The sequence below is a fragment of the Sander lucioperca genome, chromosome 8 (assembly GCF_008315115.2).
Source record: "Sander lucioperca isolate FBNREF2018 chromosome 8, SLUC_FBN_1.2, whole genome shotgun sequence".
Classification (NCBI taxonomy): Eukaryota; Metazoa; Chordata; class Actinopteri; order Perciformes; family Percidae; genus Sander; species Sander lucioperca.
The window spans coordinates 30027018-30045400 of NC_050180.1; the positions used below are offsets into that span (position 1 = coordinate 30027018).

The following is an 18383-nucleotide window of genomic DNA, read 5'->3' on the forward strand; positions in this document are numbered from 1 at the left end:
ACACAAACAATCCATACATTTTGTGTACCTTCTGGTATACACACTTCTGTTTTATATTTGTTAATCACCTTATGTTTAAATTTTTTTTTTTAATCGGTAGATTGTGTTACACATTTTCATGTCAATTTCACAGTGTACAGTAGATGAGACAGGGTAACTCCCTGCAGGGTTTTTGTGGTATCATGTAAGGGCAATTTTGATCCTAGGATGTGGCTTCTCCTTCAATATCCTAAGCTTCTTTGTCAACTTCCACGTTCCCAGATTTCAGACAACATATTATTAGTAATCCATACTAAAAGATTTTTATCTCTACATCTCTAAACAATTCCATATATAGACAAAGAATTTGCTATAGGCCTAAACTGCTTTACTTTTTTCTCTTTTTTACTCAATATGTAAAGTACCCCTTCCTGCTATCCTGAAACATGCATACAGTTATTTCCAACCAGAGGTAGTTTCACCCCAAGGGGTACTTCTGCAGTTGCTTAAGGCTGTTTTATGGTTCTGCGCAGGCTCCACGCAGAGCTTTCGCCGTAGCCTACGTAAGTGGCCTGATGTTTATACTTGTGCGGTGGTGTGTGCGTCGAGCCGGCATGTGTGTGTGTGTGTGGGGAGTGTGTGGTAGAGCGAGGGAGAAGTGAAAGAGTGACGGCGATTAGCTTCGGAGCGAGTACCGACTCTAGAGTCATAGTGAGAGAAACAAAGTGTCTCCCCTGTGTTTTCTGACCACGGTGGGAAATCTTTAGCAGGAAAATGTAACCCTCTCCTTGATTTCATGTTGTTTATGGAGAAGGAGAACCAGGAAATGAGTCAGGGGAAATGCAACGCTACCAAGCCACGGCCGAGCGACGTGTAGTTACATTTTCGAGAGGTGCATGTCAGGCTACGGCATAGGGTCCGGCGTAGACGCAGAGGGGTCTGCGGGGGTACGCCGTTGATTCAACGCAGAAGCATAAAAAGGCCTTAAGGGGTACATGGAAAGCCTAGTGTGAAAACTAGTTAGCAAGCGAGCAGGGAAATCTAAACAGTTAGCTGAAAGTAGGCTAATGGAGAAATGGTTGAAGTCATTCGCTAAAGGTAATGAATTAACAGCTCAAATAGGTAAATGTAATGGGTAAACCATCTAAATAGTTAGCTACATGTGGATAAATGGTTGAACTAGTTAGCTAAATGCGATGGATAATTTTGGAACAGTCAGCTAAAATAATAAAGATTTCAACTAATGAATGTAATGGATAAACAGTTAGCTAAACATACTGTATTATTGGTTTTAACGGCTAAAAATATGGATACATGATGGAATTAGACAGCTAAAAGTAATAAATGGTTGAAATAGATAGCTAAAACAGTTGGGTAAAAGCTTGTAACGTCTAGCTTCTGCCACTCAGTCAGTGCAAATGCAAACTTGAACAAACCAACCTAAACACCAATATCACTTATATAAAAAAAAATATTGTCAACTATTATATATCCAATATTGTTACAGTAAGATAACATCCAGTTTGAAATCAGATCAAATGAACACATTTAGAACATGAGGGGTGGTGTCGATGCGTTGGTGTATGAGTCAGGGCTGAGGGATACATTAGAAAAAAAAAGGTTGGGAACCACAGCACTAACACACTGAGACATAAACTATGGATCTCCTGATCGCTGTGGATTACTTTTTTTTCGTGTCATTGGATTACGACAAAGTACAGATCTTTTTTCTTAACGTGTCTTAACGTTTTATGGTGTGACTGCGCTTGGTTTCTGCGTTTGGAGAGGCATCTCAACAGACTGGAGGTCCAACACTGATTGTTCTTGGTTACATTTTAGTTGAATTATAATTGATAGAAGTGTCGGGGCAGTTTTGCCACCGTCTGTCTATTGCATTCCAAGACAGCCGTGCCGCGATTGGATTTCATAAGGGCGAGTTGTTAAATTGTTACAATGTAATTTAAAATCTTCTTTAAAAATAAACATATGTTTATTTAGCATGTTTGTTTTGTCCATATGTGCTCGTGCTGTGTTCCCCAAGTGGTAGGCCAGAGGCCTGTACTACGAATCAAGATCAACATGCCCTGGATTTCTTTCAGTTATCCGGCTTCACTAACCCTAACAACCACAGTCCTGCATAAGCTGTATCACGATGCTGGTTAACAACTAGTTCAATCAACCCAGGGTTTCCTAATCCAGCGGCGCGCGCGTTCACATAAAAGAGGTGGTGTTTGCACAGCACGACCAATCGCAAACATCTACCAGAGCCGCATATTTTACATAAGAAGAGGAAATTATAATTCTACATAAATATGAATAACACAGACACGGTTTTTGCAGGCAATACAGTCGCTGCTTCCTAAAACAGGAGGAAAGCTGGCAAAAAAATAGCCGACGCTGTAAATGCATAAATCACATCGTATCATATCACTTCCCCATCGGTCAGGCACTAGATCTGACCATTACACTTGTGCACTTTCCATAAACTGCCGTTGCTTTGGCCTATTATTTCAGTTGCAACCCTGGCAGTGGTAATAAAATATATAAAAACATAATTCAAACTGATGTGCGCATTGGCAACACACGGCTCAAGAAGCCGAGCCGATATGTAATTCCCTCCCATTACAATCTATGTATTTCATAAAGGGAATGCTAACGGGGTTGTCGGTCTCTAAATGTTTTAACTTTTATATGCGCACTCCTTTCTCCCCCTCTCCCTCTCTCTCTCTCCGCCCACCGAGCTCCGCCTGATCTTCTAAGAACGGTGACGCCGTTATCAATCGAGTATTGATTGGTCGGTAGGCGGTGCTTTTACACCGGTTGATCTCTAATCTCCAACATAACCTGCTCCCGACCAGGTTAGGTGTTCAGCATAAGTTACCACGGTGATTTAACCCGGTAACAGTGATCCACCTTCGTGATACAGAAAACCCTGGGTTGAACCTGAAGTTAGCTCGTTGAAACCAAATCTTGCTTTGTAGTACAGGCCTCTGGTCTCAGCTTCCACAATGAGTTTGTTTGTTTTTTTGCCCCCCCTGGCTCGAATGTCAAACTCTGCTTACGCTCTCCGCCCAGCCTGTGTTCTTTGTCATCCACATTCCATTATACAATTTAGGTAGATCTTTGTTTTATTCTTTGTTTGTTTCAAGAGAAACTGAGTTTCAGAAGTCCTCTGGAGTTTTAACTTCTAACAACAAATATGATATTTTGCTATACATACACAAAAATTCAACTAAATTATGATTATACAGTATTCTCTATTGCTCAGGATAGCTAAAGATGATTGCCTCAGAACACTTACAGTTCATATTTCACAACAGGAACTCCACCAAAGCTTTACAAAAACATGTTTGCTCACTTTGATACTAATCTATGATGACTAATCTTCCATGGTCAAGCTTTCTTAGCCAGAAGCATATGATTCATTATTTTAGTCAGATCTTCTTAATGTTGCAACAGGGTACTATTTTTGATGTTAAAATTAAATGAATTTCTATTTGGATTTGGATTGGGACATCTAACTATAAAACGAGGAATCTCTGCGCGTGTGTCTCAACGCATGCGCAGCACAGCAGCGGGGACGGGGAGTTGCTAGATCCCTAGAAGGCTCATTGATTGCGGTTAATCGGCTACCGGTGTCGTGCCAAAAAGTGGTCATCCTCCCAAAATATATTTCTGTCCACCCTTAGCCTAGAAATCTAGACGCACCCTAGCGGCAGCAAATGTAATTTTCAGCCAGGGGTCTAGCAACTCTCCGTTGGCTCGCGAGCTGGAAAAACCCAACTCTAGTCAGGCCAATCACATCGTGTATAGAGTCAGTGGGCGGGTTCAACATAATGACGGCCGAGTTGCGACGGTTCTGCATGAATTCCCTACTACTTGAAAACAAAGAAGATGGCTGCTGCTGGCAAATAGCGGTCTTTCGAATCGCCTATGGCCGCGACTCTGGAAGACTTGAGTTAAGCTTTTCTTTGAGAAAAGAACAAAGAATGGCACTGAAGTCATTCTTAAAATAGGAAGGTGTGTTCGGAGTTTTGCCGACCGGATACGGCAAAAGTTTAATCTATCAACTAGTGTTGCTCTGGTTGGTTGTAGCACTATCCTATTGCGTGCAGAGGGAATTTGAAAGACAACCGTTTATCCCGCCCCTCGGATTGAGCCCTGCCAATGGTGAGTTCCCAGACCCAACATCTTGATGAGGGTCTGGCTTGTCAGGCTAGTCCACCCTACATGCAAATGATGAAATTAATCGTACACTAACAAATGTTGGATGAACGCCCAGGCTCTCGGGCTCTCCAGCATGTTGTTTTGTTGCCGGTTGCACACATTTCTCTGGCTGTTCTGCTGTGGCAGCTTCCCAGCAGGCTGAGCCGGACTCCCTGCTACCCCCGCTCAGGCCACATCGCTACCTGGATGTGTGACGGCTAGAAAAAACAAAAGGGGACATGCCAAATCTCTAGATGAGCCGCAGCTGCACCGCGCCTGATTGAACCGCGCTTATAGTTAGATAAAGTTGTGAAACAAATGCAGTCGGCCTGTTCCGAACAGGCACGCGCTCTAAACAGGCACTGCACTAGTTCAGAGTACACTGTCATTTGACAAGATGTCTTTGCATTTTGTCTGTCTTGGTCTTATTCATTGATGGATTTATTTACATTTGAAACATGAGTTAATTATTTTGGTAATCACCTTATGTAGGTCACAGAGTGGTGTGCTGAATGTACCACGTGGTGTCAGGATTATACTTAAGAGTTTTGACAACTGTAAGTTTGTTTCAGTAAATGTGCCAAATCGATTGAGAAAAAAAAACTGTAATTAGTTCTATGAAGGAGAAGGTTGGCTCTGTTGTATTTTGGCAACAGCTGACCATTTCCAGTTGGTCATCGCAGACTGTTCCCACACTGAGATATTGAACCAGGGTTACATATCTTTGGGCTTTACGGTCCTTACCATCTGCAAACAACTGCGCATTGTGTGTCGCATCCAAAGGTAATTACTTGAATGTATTATCTAGAACAAGGATTCATAGGAATAAGGCATCTCATCAGTAAAAAAAGCTGATGCACTCTGCTATAAATATATGATAAGAAAAATAATAGCTTTCTTTAACAAGCAAACAAGCTCATTTAGCTTTATATTCTGTGCTCTAAATGTGACTGGCACATGAAACTACTGGCACACGTGTCACTGCAAATTTGACAAACTTTTTTTTTCATTTCATGTTGGAAACAAGAAGGGAGCAGGTCTGCCAGAGTTGGCCAATGTGTGTGAGAGGGGTAGGGTCTGTGAGTAATTAGTCAACTGTGACGGTAACGTAATATAAACTTGTGTGTCTCGGTTTCGTGGTGTCACACTCATCGTCATTGAAGGCAGCTTGGTTTGACTGAGAAAGAGAGAAAGAAAAGAGACGGAGCGACTGTGCTTTGTTGTTGCAGGAAACAATCAGCTGTTACACAAACTCCTGAGCAGTTCAGTGCTTGTGTTTCATTTTTTACCCTCATAGTGTTTTAAAACTTTCTTGTGGCAGCGATAGAGGCAGTGATGTTTCCTGTTTACTTTTCAGTACTCTCACACCGTCTCCAAACAGACAAGTCTGATCGCCGGTTACATGACTGGCCACCGCAGCGTGACGTCGGGGTTGCGTTTCTCCCAAAGTTTAATCTTAACTTTATTACAGTACTAAGGCCCTCAACAGCCACACAGGTGTTTTCAGTTGTTCTGGCTGATTAGACCTTTGCCCAGGTTAAAGGTGGGCCGGAGCATAGATGGGAATTTATTACGTAACATATTTCATCTACCAATAAGAATGATAAAGATGTCATGTGTCCTGCCCTAACAGTTGCAACAGAGCTAACTGGAGGCTCAAGACGATGTCAATCAATCAGTTTATACACACCCACAGAGTCCTGGGAAGAGGTCTAATCAGCCAGAATAACTGAAAACACCTGTGTGGGTGTCCAAAGCCTTTAAAGGAAAAACAAAAACAAACTAGAACTGCAAGCAGTTATGACGGGGCCCAAGCCACCCACGCCAGTCGCCCCCGACGCCCCGGGGGAGCGCGCGAAAGCGGAACCCGAAGCCGGGCGGCGGGGAGGCAAACGTCGCGAAACGTCGAGAGGCGCGAGCCGCGACGCCTGCGGTACGTCGCCGTCGCAAACGTAGCGGTCGACGGTTCACCTCCAAGCGTGTACGGACCGCCTTTAAGAATGCTCTACAACAAACAAACTTCTTAACCCCCCCTGACCGCGGGAGACAGCGGAGAGAAATGAGAGAGTGACCGAGAGGGTGGAGGGGGGAGGCAGGCGTGGTGGTTGAAGGAGCAGGGGAGGCGGTCAAGTTGTTGCAAACGGCGTTATAGGCGCCGATTTATGTTTTCCTCCGTGGGTGCTTCGTGGGAAATTAAGCATCAATGCCACCGACATAACCGATCACGCTATCACAGACGCTCCACTTAGCACCAACTGCAATGTTTAATTGCACGGTATCGCCGCCTACGAATGGTGTTGATTTTGGATTGAAAACGTGAGAGAAAAGAGTTGAATTTGTCCGCTGTGAAGGTTGTAGAAACTTTGTCAGGTGGGTTAAGAAGTTTGTTTTATTGTAAAAAACCAAAGGAGCAAGCAAAAGTGAAGACCAAAACCTAACGGTAAGAGGGAAACATAAGTAAATATTGAGAAGTGTGAGCTGCAAGGTCTGTGGTACATTTCCATTGCAAATATCCCATTAAAATTGAGTAAAAGGGCCAAAACATGTATACGTTGATTATAGCGCCCCCTAATGGCCGATCTTCGCCAAATTTGGTACTGAGCCTCAGAGCCGCATGCCGAATGAGCACCACAAGTTTCGTGTCGATTGCATTTACCGTGGCAGAGATATTGCAATTGCAAATTCCCCATTCAAATGCATTGAGTCATTGGCCAAAACAAATAAACGTTGCTTATAGCGCCCCCTAAAGGCCGACCATCGCCAAATTTGGTAGAGAGCGTCATAGTGGCATTTTGAACAAGAATCCCAAGTTTTTTGCTGATAACATTTAATTTGGCCGAGATATGATATGATACGTGTGTGGTAGCTAGCTATGAAAATTTGTTTGGTCGTCAAATGCGCATACTTTAACGTAGCAAAATTCCTTGAGTAACTTTTGGTCAGGTCCATCTGGAGATGCTACCTACCAGGTTTCGAGCTGATCTGTCGCACGGCCTAGGACGAGTTCGAAAAAGTTGGTTTTGCGCATTGCGCGATATTGCGAAAAAGATTTTAAGCAAAAATGGGCGTGGCCTATATCATGTGATTCAGCTTGATTCAAGGAACATGTGGATGTAAGGATTTCTAATGTGCAACGTGTAACGTGGGAGTTAAAGGCAAAAAACCATTATAGCGCCACCTAGTGGTCCACATGTGTAATTTTTGGTAGTTGTGGTCCATGACCCATTGTCTATCTACCCTGTAAATTTAAAGTTGTTCACATTAGTGTAAGTGGTGAATCTAGACTTGGGTCCCATAGGCCACGCCCACTTTGACCCCTCAGTACCCCACTCTAGACATGGCCTCAGAAGTGTCCCTAGATGGTGCCCATCAAATTTTGTAAAAATCAGATGAGCCGTTCATGAGATATAAACTTTTTGTACTTGTAGCGCCCCCTAGTGACCAATCTTCGTAAAACGCGTGGGGCACCTCCAGAGGGTCATGGCAAATAAGAATCTAAAGTTTGGCGTTGATAGCATTTATTTTGGCCGAGATATGGCAAAGTTGGTGTTTTCATAGTTAGCTACACAAATTTGTTCGTGCGTAATATGCGAAATTTTAGTCCTATCAAAATTCTTTTTATTAACTTTTTGTCAGGTCGGTCTGGAGATGCTACGGTCCAAGTTTCGTGCAGATCGGTCGCACGGTCTAGGAGGAGTTCGAAAAAGTAGGTTTTTGATAAATTGCGATTTTTCACGCATAAAAGTCTAGGCGGAAATGGGCGTGGCCTATATCACGTGATTCAGTTGGATCCAGGGAACGCGTGGATATATGGTTTTTAAATGTGAGGTGTACGGTGTGGGAGTTATAGGGCCAAACGCGTTTTTTCTGCTATAGCGCCACCTAGTGGTGGAAGTGGGTGAATGTTTGTGCCTGAGGTCCTTGCGGCGTTTGGGACTAGTCCTGAAAACGGCAACCCCCCACCATGTACGGTTTAGGCTGTAGTCGGAGTTTTACGCGGAGAAGAATAATAATGAAGAAAAATCAGTAGAAAAACAATAGGGTTCTACAGCCCTGCTGTACGAACGGCATAGCTTTGCTATTGCCGGTTCTTACAGACTCGGGCTTGGACCCCTAAAAAACGAATATTCAAATCCAAATATTGAAAATCAAATACCTACCCAACAAACAAATATCCGAATAGTCGAATATTCGGATCCAGCCCTACTCGTTAGTGTTGAACTCACTCTCGTCATGTTATCGGCTGCATTTTTACTCAGTGTTGTCTCAAGTACATGTACAAGTACTTACAATTGGGTACTCGCCGATACCGAGTACTGCTACGAGTACTTACCCTCTGGGCTTCGAGGGTGTTTTCAGACACACAGATGATTTTGGCCTGCTTTGATATTGTTGTCAATTAGAACAAATTTAAGCGCAGTGGCCATGGGCTGGACATTTCCCAGACCTAATGGCAATAAAATATCATAATACATCATATCATTCCTGATATCAAAATACTGAGTGAAGTTTAGAATGAATGAAGAACGCAAAGTCTGATGACGTCATTCACGTGCATATCATGTGTTACCAGTTCCAGCAGAGAGGATGGTTTGTTTACACCAGCAGCTAAGTTTACAAGATATTGTCCAAATGTAAAGACTTTATAGACTGGCAAACTATACAAACAGTTAGACTACAAACCGACAGCTTTCATTTTAGCTTATTTGTAAAAAACACAAACAAACAAAAAACGCTATTTGCAGATTAGCACTGGGATTGTTAAAACAGCGCTGTGTATAGACAGGCATTATGATATTTATGTCCAAGCCCGACCCGAGCCCGACACATTTAAAATCTTGTTTTTTTTTCTCATACTAATGACACATGTATGTTTGTTTGTGTGGAAAGCCCGCTTTTATTAAGCAACTGGAAGGCTTTCGGAAATGTCAACAGATGAGCGCATCAGCGCACACGGGGAACAAGCGCACGTTAATAAGCTGTTTCATTTAAAATGTTCAATGTGTTAACCTTTCCTGCTTGCTTCAATTCCGACCGTGATCAGAAAACCAGGGGAGACTCGTTACCTCCAGGGCCGACGGTATATAACGTCGGGGTTAAAATCCCGTTTCTGGTGAGCAGATGAATGAACTTGGCTTTCAGTCTGGGGTTTATCTCGGACACCACACACACTGTGTACAAAACTTAAACTTATTCCACCAACTCTGCTCCGGTCGCATCTACACGTCTGCTTCCTCTTTTCTCTATCTCTCTTCTGCCCACTCTACACACAACTGAGCTCTCTTCGGGACCCGTCGGGCTCGGGTCGGGTATCCATGCCTTAAAACGGAACAGATTGAAATATTGTTTCCTTCCTGTTTATGCCTGTTAAGCTGATGAGAGACATTGGGCTGACACTGCTACTTAAAATAGCTTCAGCCCGTAAGCTTCACTACTGAAGTTTACGGGCAACAGGCTGCTGATGTGCTTCTTCACAAAGCAGCTTTGAAAACACGGTTTCTGTGATGTGGTGACGGCTGGGAATCTCATAGATATGCTCCAGTACACTGAGAAGACGTCGAAACCCAGTGTTAGTAATGACTGCCAATGGCTGGTCGTCAAGTGCAATCATGTATTGCATAAGCCTGCCTGCCTACCAACATCCAGAGAAGGTTTTGAAAAAAAGAGAAAGTCAGTTAGGCCTACAATTTAAAAGGAATTGAGATATTCAAAAAATGGAGATACAGAAGCAATCTGAGGGAATGTTGCATCACAGTGAAAGGAATCAGTTTACAGAACAATCTCAACAGTGAAACTAAGAATCTAAAACAAACATTTGAAAAAAAACAATTAAGGCTAATATGTTGAGTAAATACAGTGAAATGTGTTGATTTAGTTTGTGTTCTCTTCTTTTGTGACTGGTAAGGAGGGGGGGATGGGACGAGAAGAGTTTTATTATTTAATTATTTGTTTTGTTAATGCATGTTTTGTGAAAAAGTGGCAGATTATATAAGATTAATCTTCGTTCTGCTCCTTTTCATTCAGGACTTGAAAGTTGGTGTTTGCATTAAGTTGTTTGATGGATTAAATAAACACACATATATATATATATATATATATATGAGAGTCTATTTTTACAGCCAAAAATCTCCAAACGGCTGGCATTGCTCCTCTTCTGCAGCCTAAACCTGCTCGATGCCCCAAGTGACTGTATAATAACCTTTTTTGAAACAACAGCAGTTGAAATTTCTGTACCCAGTTTGGGCAGTATGCGTACAGTTACATTTCTGTACCCTACGCTGTCACATCAGACCTCATCGTGGCTAAGTTCCTATTTGTCCTGCCTCCTACGCACAAGGTTGAGACAATATTTGCTTTCCACTCTGCAACTTCGGCAGATTGTCTTTTATGATGTGACATGCACTGTCCTGATCCAACTGGGAAGATTTGTGGCACATTGCCAAACAGGAACAGGGCTCATATGACATTTGGACTTTGGAAGGGCGAAGTGCAGTATAAAGCCACTAAATTACATTATATGACTTCATCTTGTCTTTTAATGTTATTCTGCAGGTTCTGCAGAGCTCTTAAATGAACTCTGTTGTTGTCGCAGGAACCTCATCTAAGGACATTGTCAAATCATTTACAGGTATATGCAAGTTGAGAGATATAAATGGAACAATGAAAGCCCTTTTCATAATATCCATTCTTGATTGTCATTGATCTTGTTGCTGGCTGCTAGACTAAATTACACAAATTGTTCTTTGCTTAAGCTGCAGACACACTGACCAGACGGCCGACCCTCGGCAAAAATGGCAGTTGGACTGATCAGTCTCCCCGAATTGGTCAAAAAAGGTCAAAAAAGTGCCTCGAAACACACCAAAGCGACGAGACGTAGTACGTCTCCATAACAGCAGGCGGCACTAATCTGATTGGACGAACGCAAACTTGCAATTAGTTAACTAAAGCAGGCGCAATCGCTTGTTTGATAAGAGTCGGGTCGGGACTCAACACTGTATTCAGAATATAAAATATTTTTATAGCACTTTTTAATGTGTGATTGTGTAAAGGTGTTCACGAGATAGATGCCAACCTTTCGGGAACTTGTGAATTTCGCCAGCCGTCTTCTCTCCTTTACGGAGACAGACGCTGTGTGCACGGTGGGCTCGATGGTGTTTTCCTTCCTCCAACGTCGCCTTCCAAGCAGCTAACCCTCACCTTGACCCTTGAAACATAACCATTGCCGCGCTGCCTGAAAGGTGACGTTGGGGGCTAAAAACACCAAACACTGCACGGTGGGAGGAGCTGTGTGTGTGTGTGTGTGTGTGTGTGTGTGTGTGTGTGTGTGTGTGTGTGTGTGTGTGTGTGTGTGTGTGTGTGTGTGTGTGTATGCGAGCGAGACACAAGTGACAGAGAGACGGAGGAGGGCAGGAAAAGGAAATGGAGCTGAACGTGTTTTAAATAGCATTTAAAAAAATACATATTAACAACGAAACGCAATGTGCTGCGGCCGGTGTTGATAGTGCGGCGCACTGCCACGCATTAGTCTATGTGTGGGAAACACTGTGATCTACAGACAAATATTGGCCTTGTCAAATCATTTAGTGCTTGTGTGTTTTGAGTTTCGTGAGCTCCTGTCTCGCTGGCTTGCTCATCACTCAATCTTTCCATCAAAGGGTGTTAGATACTTACTCCCCTTTACGTGGAAGTATAGTCACCTTAGATATGATTGTTATTTAAGTGTTAACAAAAAAAAGACAGAGAGGATGGAGGGAGAGCCTGTATGAGGCAGAGGCAGTAATATAGTACATTGACAGCAATAATACTTAATTTTAGGGATGTCGGGATACTACCGACACCTTCCGGTTCTAAAATGACAAAACACCGACGATGCCCATTTTTTTGAAGCACCGTAGGCACCGTTAGCGACAATGGCAGTGTTAGCAGCATCGGTGCTGCACCTTTTCCGGAACTGATGGGGGCAGTACCCGCTTCAGAGTGTTCCAGTCGATATATTCAGAAGAAGGAGGTAATGAACAAGTGGCACTACCGGTACATATCTTTCGGAAAAATATGAACGGGAGTCAACTCTACCCGACCTAAACAACGGCATGTTCACTGCAAAATCACGGTCCTCTCTTTCCGATTAACAGCCCCCCTCTCTTGGCTTCAAATAACTCAACGTTGTCGGCTACGGCCGCTGAACAGGCTACACGTTGTAAACAGCCGTGTCCCGCTTGCCTGCTTCTCCGGTAACGTTAGCCGTTAGCAGGGTTAGCATGGCGGCATTAGCCATGGTTAGCCAGGACCTGTCGGAATCACTTTACTGGCTGTGTTTCAATTGTTTTTGCGAGTAACCAACTCGGGTACTCTACACAAATGTTGAAATGACATAAAATGCCCGTTCCTTGTAGCCGTGATAAATTAGCCTGAAGCTAATCAGTCCCTCCAGGATTTCGCAATGTTGCGATCGCGGCAATTCACGCAAATTCATGCAAATTCAACCAATCACTGCGAATTTGGTGCGACTCAAGATTTTAACCAATCACCGCAACTTTTCTGCAAATTTGACCAATAACCTGAAGTTTCCCGCAACAGCTGTGAAGATGAGTGGCACATTGCCAGACAGGAACAGGGATCTTATCAAATATCTGGACTTTGGAAGGGGAAGGACAGTATAAAGCCACTAAATTACATTATTTGACTTCATCTTATCTTTTAATATAGTTATTCTGCAGGTTCTGCATCTCTGTTCTCCATTTTGTAGGGATAGTCAAGTTTTTAATTTTACTGTCTGTGTCTAGGGCTAACTCCCGCTGGCGCATAATTGTGACAAATGTCGATGTAGATTTACGTAAGAGTCGCATCAAATCCACCTTGGTTGTTCACACTGTGGCCGCATTGAAAAAAATCTGACCTGGGTCTGATTCAGGACCACATATGGAAGTGGTCTAAATCTGATTTGAAAAAATCTGATCTGGGCAAGATTTGAGTGTTCACACTACTTCTGAAGATGTCTGACCTGGTCACTTGACCCCAAAAAAATCAGATTTGGGCCACTTTTGCCTGCAGTCTGAACCTAGCCTTATATATGTAGGTTGAGAGATATAAATGGAAAAATGAAAGCCCTTTTCATAATATCCATTCTTGATTGTCATATTGATCTTGTTGCTGGCTGCTAGACTAAATTACACAAATTGTTCTTTGCTTAAACTAAAAGGCAGACTGCAATCGACTGACTGATTCAAGGACAGGTGCTTCCCAGTGTGTGTGTGTGTGTGTGTGTGTGTGTGTGTGTGTGTGTGTGTGTGTGTGTGTGTGTGTGTGTGTCTCTGTGTGTGTGTGTCTCTGACAGGAAGTAGCATCAACGTGTCAAAATAGTATGAGAACTGCCAGAAGAACGAGGCACTTTATGAATACATTGTTTGCCTGTAGCTTGTCAGATTAGGCTAAAGTTAGCTATTTAGGGTTATATAAATTATTTAATTATTTAATAATAATTTTAAAATCACATGAAATCTACATTCATCTATTATAGCCTATGTTTGGCAGTTATTGACTAGTTACTCCAGTCTTACACCAGCCAGTAAAAAGGCATCTAACCCCTGTGTTGTCTTTGGGTTAAATGTGTTGTGTTTTCAAAGTTTCTTATAAGAAATATGGGTTTCTTTCAACCAAATTAACCAAAAATAACATGCATTGTACCCTTCCATGCTCTTTGCAAGTAAATTAATATGCACAACTTTCATAAAATTGTGGGTGTTTTATTCAATTTTATAGCAGTTATGGTCTTCCCGGGCGAATTTTGACCTGGTAGTGCAATAGGGCACTATTGAGCTTTACAGAAGATAAAAACACAGGACACGCGTGCATATTTACAAGTATGTGCATGCACACACACACACACACCATGTTGCAATCAGGCAATGTATCATTGTGCTTTACAGCAGATGAATACGCACACACACACACACGCACACACACACACACACACACACACACACACACACACACGTGAGCGTGCACAATCTTCAAAGCTACAGCTTTGTAAACTTGTTCTTATAACACCTTCGATGTGTCTTTTCCTAAATGGAGACAAACATACAAACATACATACATACAACACACACACACGTTGGCTCTCTGTTGTTTGTGAATAAAATTGCATCAGTTAATTTTGATCTGGGGATATCCTGGCTAATAATTGCTATATACAAGTCTGTTATAATCCAAAACAACGAATCATATATTAGTATATAGAAGTAAATATAGTAAATGAGGTCTGTTGACCATGAATGCAAAAAATAAGTGTAGAACTAATGAGTGGAATGAAGTTGGATAAAAGGGGTAACCCAGAATTGAGTGATGCTTTATGAACTGGTCAATTTTGTTATGCCAGTAACATTTATAATGACCTGGGGAGGACAACATAGTGCATGGTTGACAGAAAAAATACCAAGAATGCAAAGAACGGACTTGTGTTCTTGGGGAGAATGTTCTTGCTAGTTGTACCTGGAAGAATGAACTTGCAAGTTCACAAGCACAGAAAACATTGTTAAGAGTTTGAGACGATGCGTACTTCCTGTTATTGCTCAACACCCCCAGCACAGAGGCTACCAGCAGGGCTCCAAAATAACAGCTAGAAATAAAAACCACAACAATATAACCACTTTATATTAAAACAATCTCCGGACAAGAAAACCTCACAATGTTACAACTATTGCAATAATATTGAAAAATAAAACTTATTGAGCTTTAATTTTATTGTTTATGGTTTAACTCAAACACTCCTTACTTATTCGAAAGAGTGGAACGTGATCCCTACTATTATTAGTGTATAAGTTTAAGTCAGTTTAAATTAAAAAATAAGTAGGCATGCACTGGTGTGTCCTATGTGTTCATGATCATGATCGTGATCATTTCTATATTATTGTAGTGTACTGTATATGCCCAGGGAGATGGAAATTAGCAATTCAAATTATAAAGGTTGGTGTCTCCCCTTTAGTCTACATAACATGTCAGCATGTTACCACTTTATGTACAACTGTTGATTTATCATACAGACTGAAACTCAACTTCTAATAAATCAGAAAACAAATACACCAAAAAAATACTAAATACTAAATCTATGTATACGTAAATGTATAGCCTATGGCATAATTTAAACAAGTCTCCCGAAAAGAAACGGGTATATCTCTCTCCCCCGCCTCTGCCTGCTGAGCTGTGTGTGTGTGTGTGTGTGTGTGTGCGTGTGTGTGTGTGTGTGTGTGTGTGTGTGTGTGTGTGTGTGTGTGTGTGTGTGTGTGTCTGCGTGTATCCCTTGACCTTGTGTAGTAACAAAAAAATACCATGTGAACAAATATTACAAGTCCCATTAAATGCAACATCAGTGGTTAAGTTACAAAAGAAAAGACAGTATCACTGTAATAAATATAAGTCTATTGTTAAAGTAATAGACATATCTGAAACATACTACAGTAAATGTATACTCTTCAGTCAAATGTTGTGTTAAACTACATTCAGGAGTATGTACTGTAGTGTAAAAACACATCTGGGTTTTGCAGCAATAAGGAACACACAGGACTGATGCATCAAAAACTATGTATATGACTCTGTTACTATGCAGCAATGCCAGCTCCTTAGTCTTTATCTATTAACATTGGCCAAACGTATTTCTCAGTGTACCCTTGCCTGATTATTAGAGTGAGAAGAGAGAAATTATAGGCTACCAGGAGGCTCGTGGTTTAGTACCACTTCACGTCGGATTCAATGCCACTCATCACAGGACATAATAACTCTCGGTGGTTGAATAAATTCAAGAATACATGTAATTATCCTTTACAGACATGGTGGCTTTTCCAGCCCAGTCTAGTCTATCTATCCATCCAACCGATCAAAAGGAAAACATAACTAAATACACTGATCCAAATGTACAAATAAAGGCTCGTGCCAGCCAAATTAAATTCCCTATATTGTGATCCAATGAGGCCAGTTATAGCAGATCAGTGGTGCCCCATGTCTCCCTACAGGCATGTAGGCTAGAAAACTCCCACACACAGGCTGCTCTAGGTTAGCTCGAAAGGGTGTTACTTACCAGCAGCGCTGCCCGACAGATGAGCTCTAATCCGTGGAACAAGCCTGTTGTACTGTACAATGATGTTGCAACCAAGTTCACGTTGCTCTTGGTGACACACACTGTGTGGGAAAACGCGAAATATGCGTCTGCCTGTAGCGCACACACCCGGGTAGAAGCACTGGTGCGATGTGAGCATCAAAGTTAATCCCTCGAAACAATGTAGCGGAAACAAGAAGAATACACGCTAACTACAGGATCGTTTACAGTTGCTCTGTGTGGCCTGAAGTCTGTCTGTAGGAACGTATAGCGGTTCACTGGAACGCTTTCTCTCCGTTACAGCGCGTTTCCTTTTCACTCAACGCAGGGACGCATGCGCATGTGGTTACGCGCACTGGAGAGAACAGATCCAAATGCCAAATGTACAAGCCGAAACTTGGCGGTGCTGGCGTTGAATTTGAAGTTCACAGGTTGTCGAATCGTTCCATGTGATCTCCAGTTTATTGTGATTATGTGCCCCATGCCTCCTCAATCCGCCTCAAACTGGACTTGTATCCCAGAGGAACAACATCTGGAAATACTTTGCTGTTGGCTGTGAGATTCTTCTTTTAAACCTCTGAATTTAAACGATAACAGTGAAACACAGGGACGAGCAGTGGTGGAGGAAGTACTCAGCTCTGTTAGTAAATGTCCATAATATCAAGTCTACTCATTATGCAGAATGGCTCCTTTTAATAATAATAATTTTAAATTAAAAAAAAATGTATAATCATAATTTATTGATTGATTGTATTTTGTCAAATGAATAATGAAATAAAGCTTTTATTTTACTTTAAGCCAGGCCTGTTTTTGGGAACCTCTAAATATCAACTAGGAATTGAGTTTGATGCATAATTTAACCAAGTTTGTATAGGCTACATCTTTGTCTACAAAGAGAGAAGTTCCATGTAGCACAATGATTCCTGAGCATCCGCAGGCCCTTTATCATGCCAAAGAACCTACATTTGGAACTGGTTGAAGTGCAGTTGTTCTCGTTGTGTTTAGAATGCGCCTTCAGCATTAGGAAGGCATTATAAATGCAGGTTTTCGTGCCGAGCCTTTTGCTACACACATTCGAGACTGCTTTGTAATGTGAGAAATATGCGTCACTTTTGTAGTATCACTAATGATTAATCCAGGCAAATCCAGACACATCCAAATACCATGGCTGCAGCTGCATAAATGTAGGCTCCCTGTGGTGCTGAAACTGAAGTGCACAGGTTAATGAACTTTTCCATGTCAGTGATCTTCTGCTAATTATGAGGATTTGTCCTATCTTTTATTATATTGTGAATAAACACTTGTATCTGCTGGCAACAAAAATTCAAAACCTAGCTTACACATTGAGCAAATGTTTGCTGACTCCAGACCAAAGTACGTGCATCACTTATTTACAAGCCTACTAATATAACTGCAGCATTTCATTATCAAGTTATGGTTTCCATAATGCATGTCTGAATTGCTGCGGTTTATTGCACCAAATGCAGACAGTAGAAAAAACGTCTCTCCCAGACATGCAAAAGGGACAGATGACATGGTTTTATGTGTTTAGCGTAGGCTACAATTTTCATTTCACGTAATTTGCGGGAAAAAATGGTTACCATGCACAGGTCTTTTGCAGAATGCATGGAGATCCTTGGGTCTTGTACGTTTAAATGTAACTTCCTGATCAGTTGAGTTCAGCTCAAATCTTTATTGTACCAATAAAGCACAAACATTGTTTCCAGGAAACCACATAAAAAAAAAATCATCATCATCATCATCATCATCATCATCATCTTCTTCTTCTTCCGCTTATCCGGTAACGGGGGTAGCAGCTCCAGCACATAAAAAAAACAAAGATCATAATTATTTATAGCGTTGAGAATCCTAACAGAAGTTATCTCAGGACACTTCACAGATAGAGTAGGTCTAGACCACACTCTATAATAATAATAATAATAATAATAATAATAAACCCAAAAAATAATAGAACACATGTCAACCTTTTCTTTTTTTTTTTTTTACAAAGCTGTTTTTTTCTAAAGCAGATGCTAAACACCTGACTGCATCTAACAAATATTGCTCCAGAGGGTAAGTTAATAACTTCATTTTGTGTGTAAAACTA

General features: G+C 41.7%; 1 protein-coding gene across 4 annotated transcripts in view; it reads right to left on the reverse strand.

The window, feature by feature from the left end:
• st3gal4 (ST3 beta-galactoside alpha-2,3-sialyltransferase 4) overlaps positions 1–16804 on the reverse strand; it is a 50508-nt gene extending 33704 nt beyond the window's left edge. For 2 of the 4 annotated variants that reach the window (XM_036004372.1, XM_036004370.1), the window contains exon 1: positions 16259–16804. The gene's annotated coding sequence lies outside the window, so the exon portion shown is untranslated. Of the gene's footprint in view, positions 1–9718; positions 9831–16258 lie in introns of those variants that run through there. The other 2 variants (XM_036004373.1, XM_036004371.1) reach the window with 2 other exon arrangements.
• Between the last annotated feature and the right edge of the window lie 1579 nt (positions 16805–18383).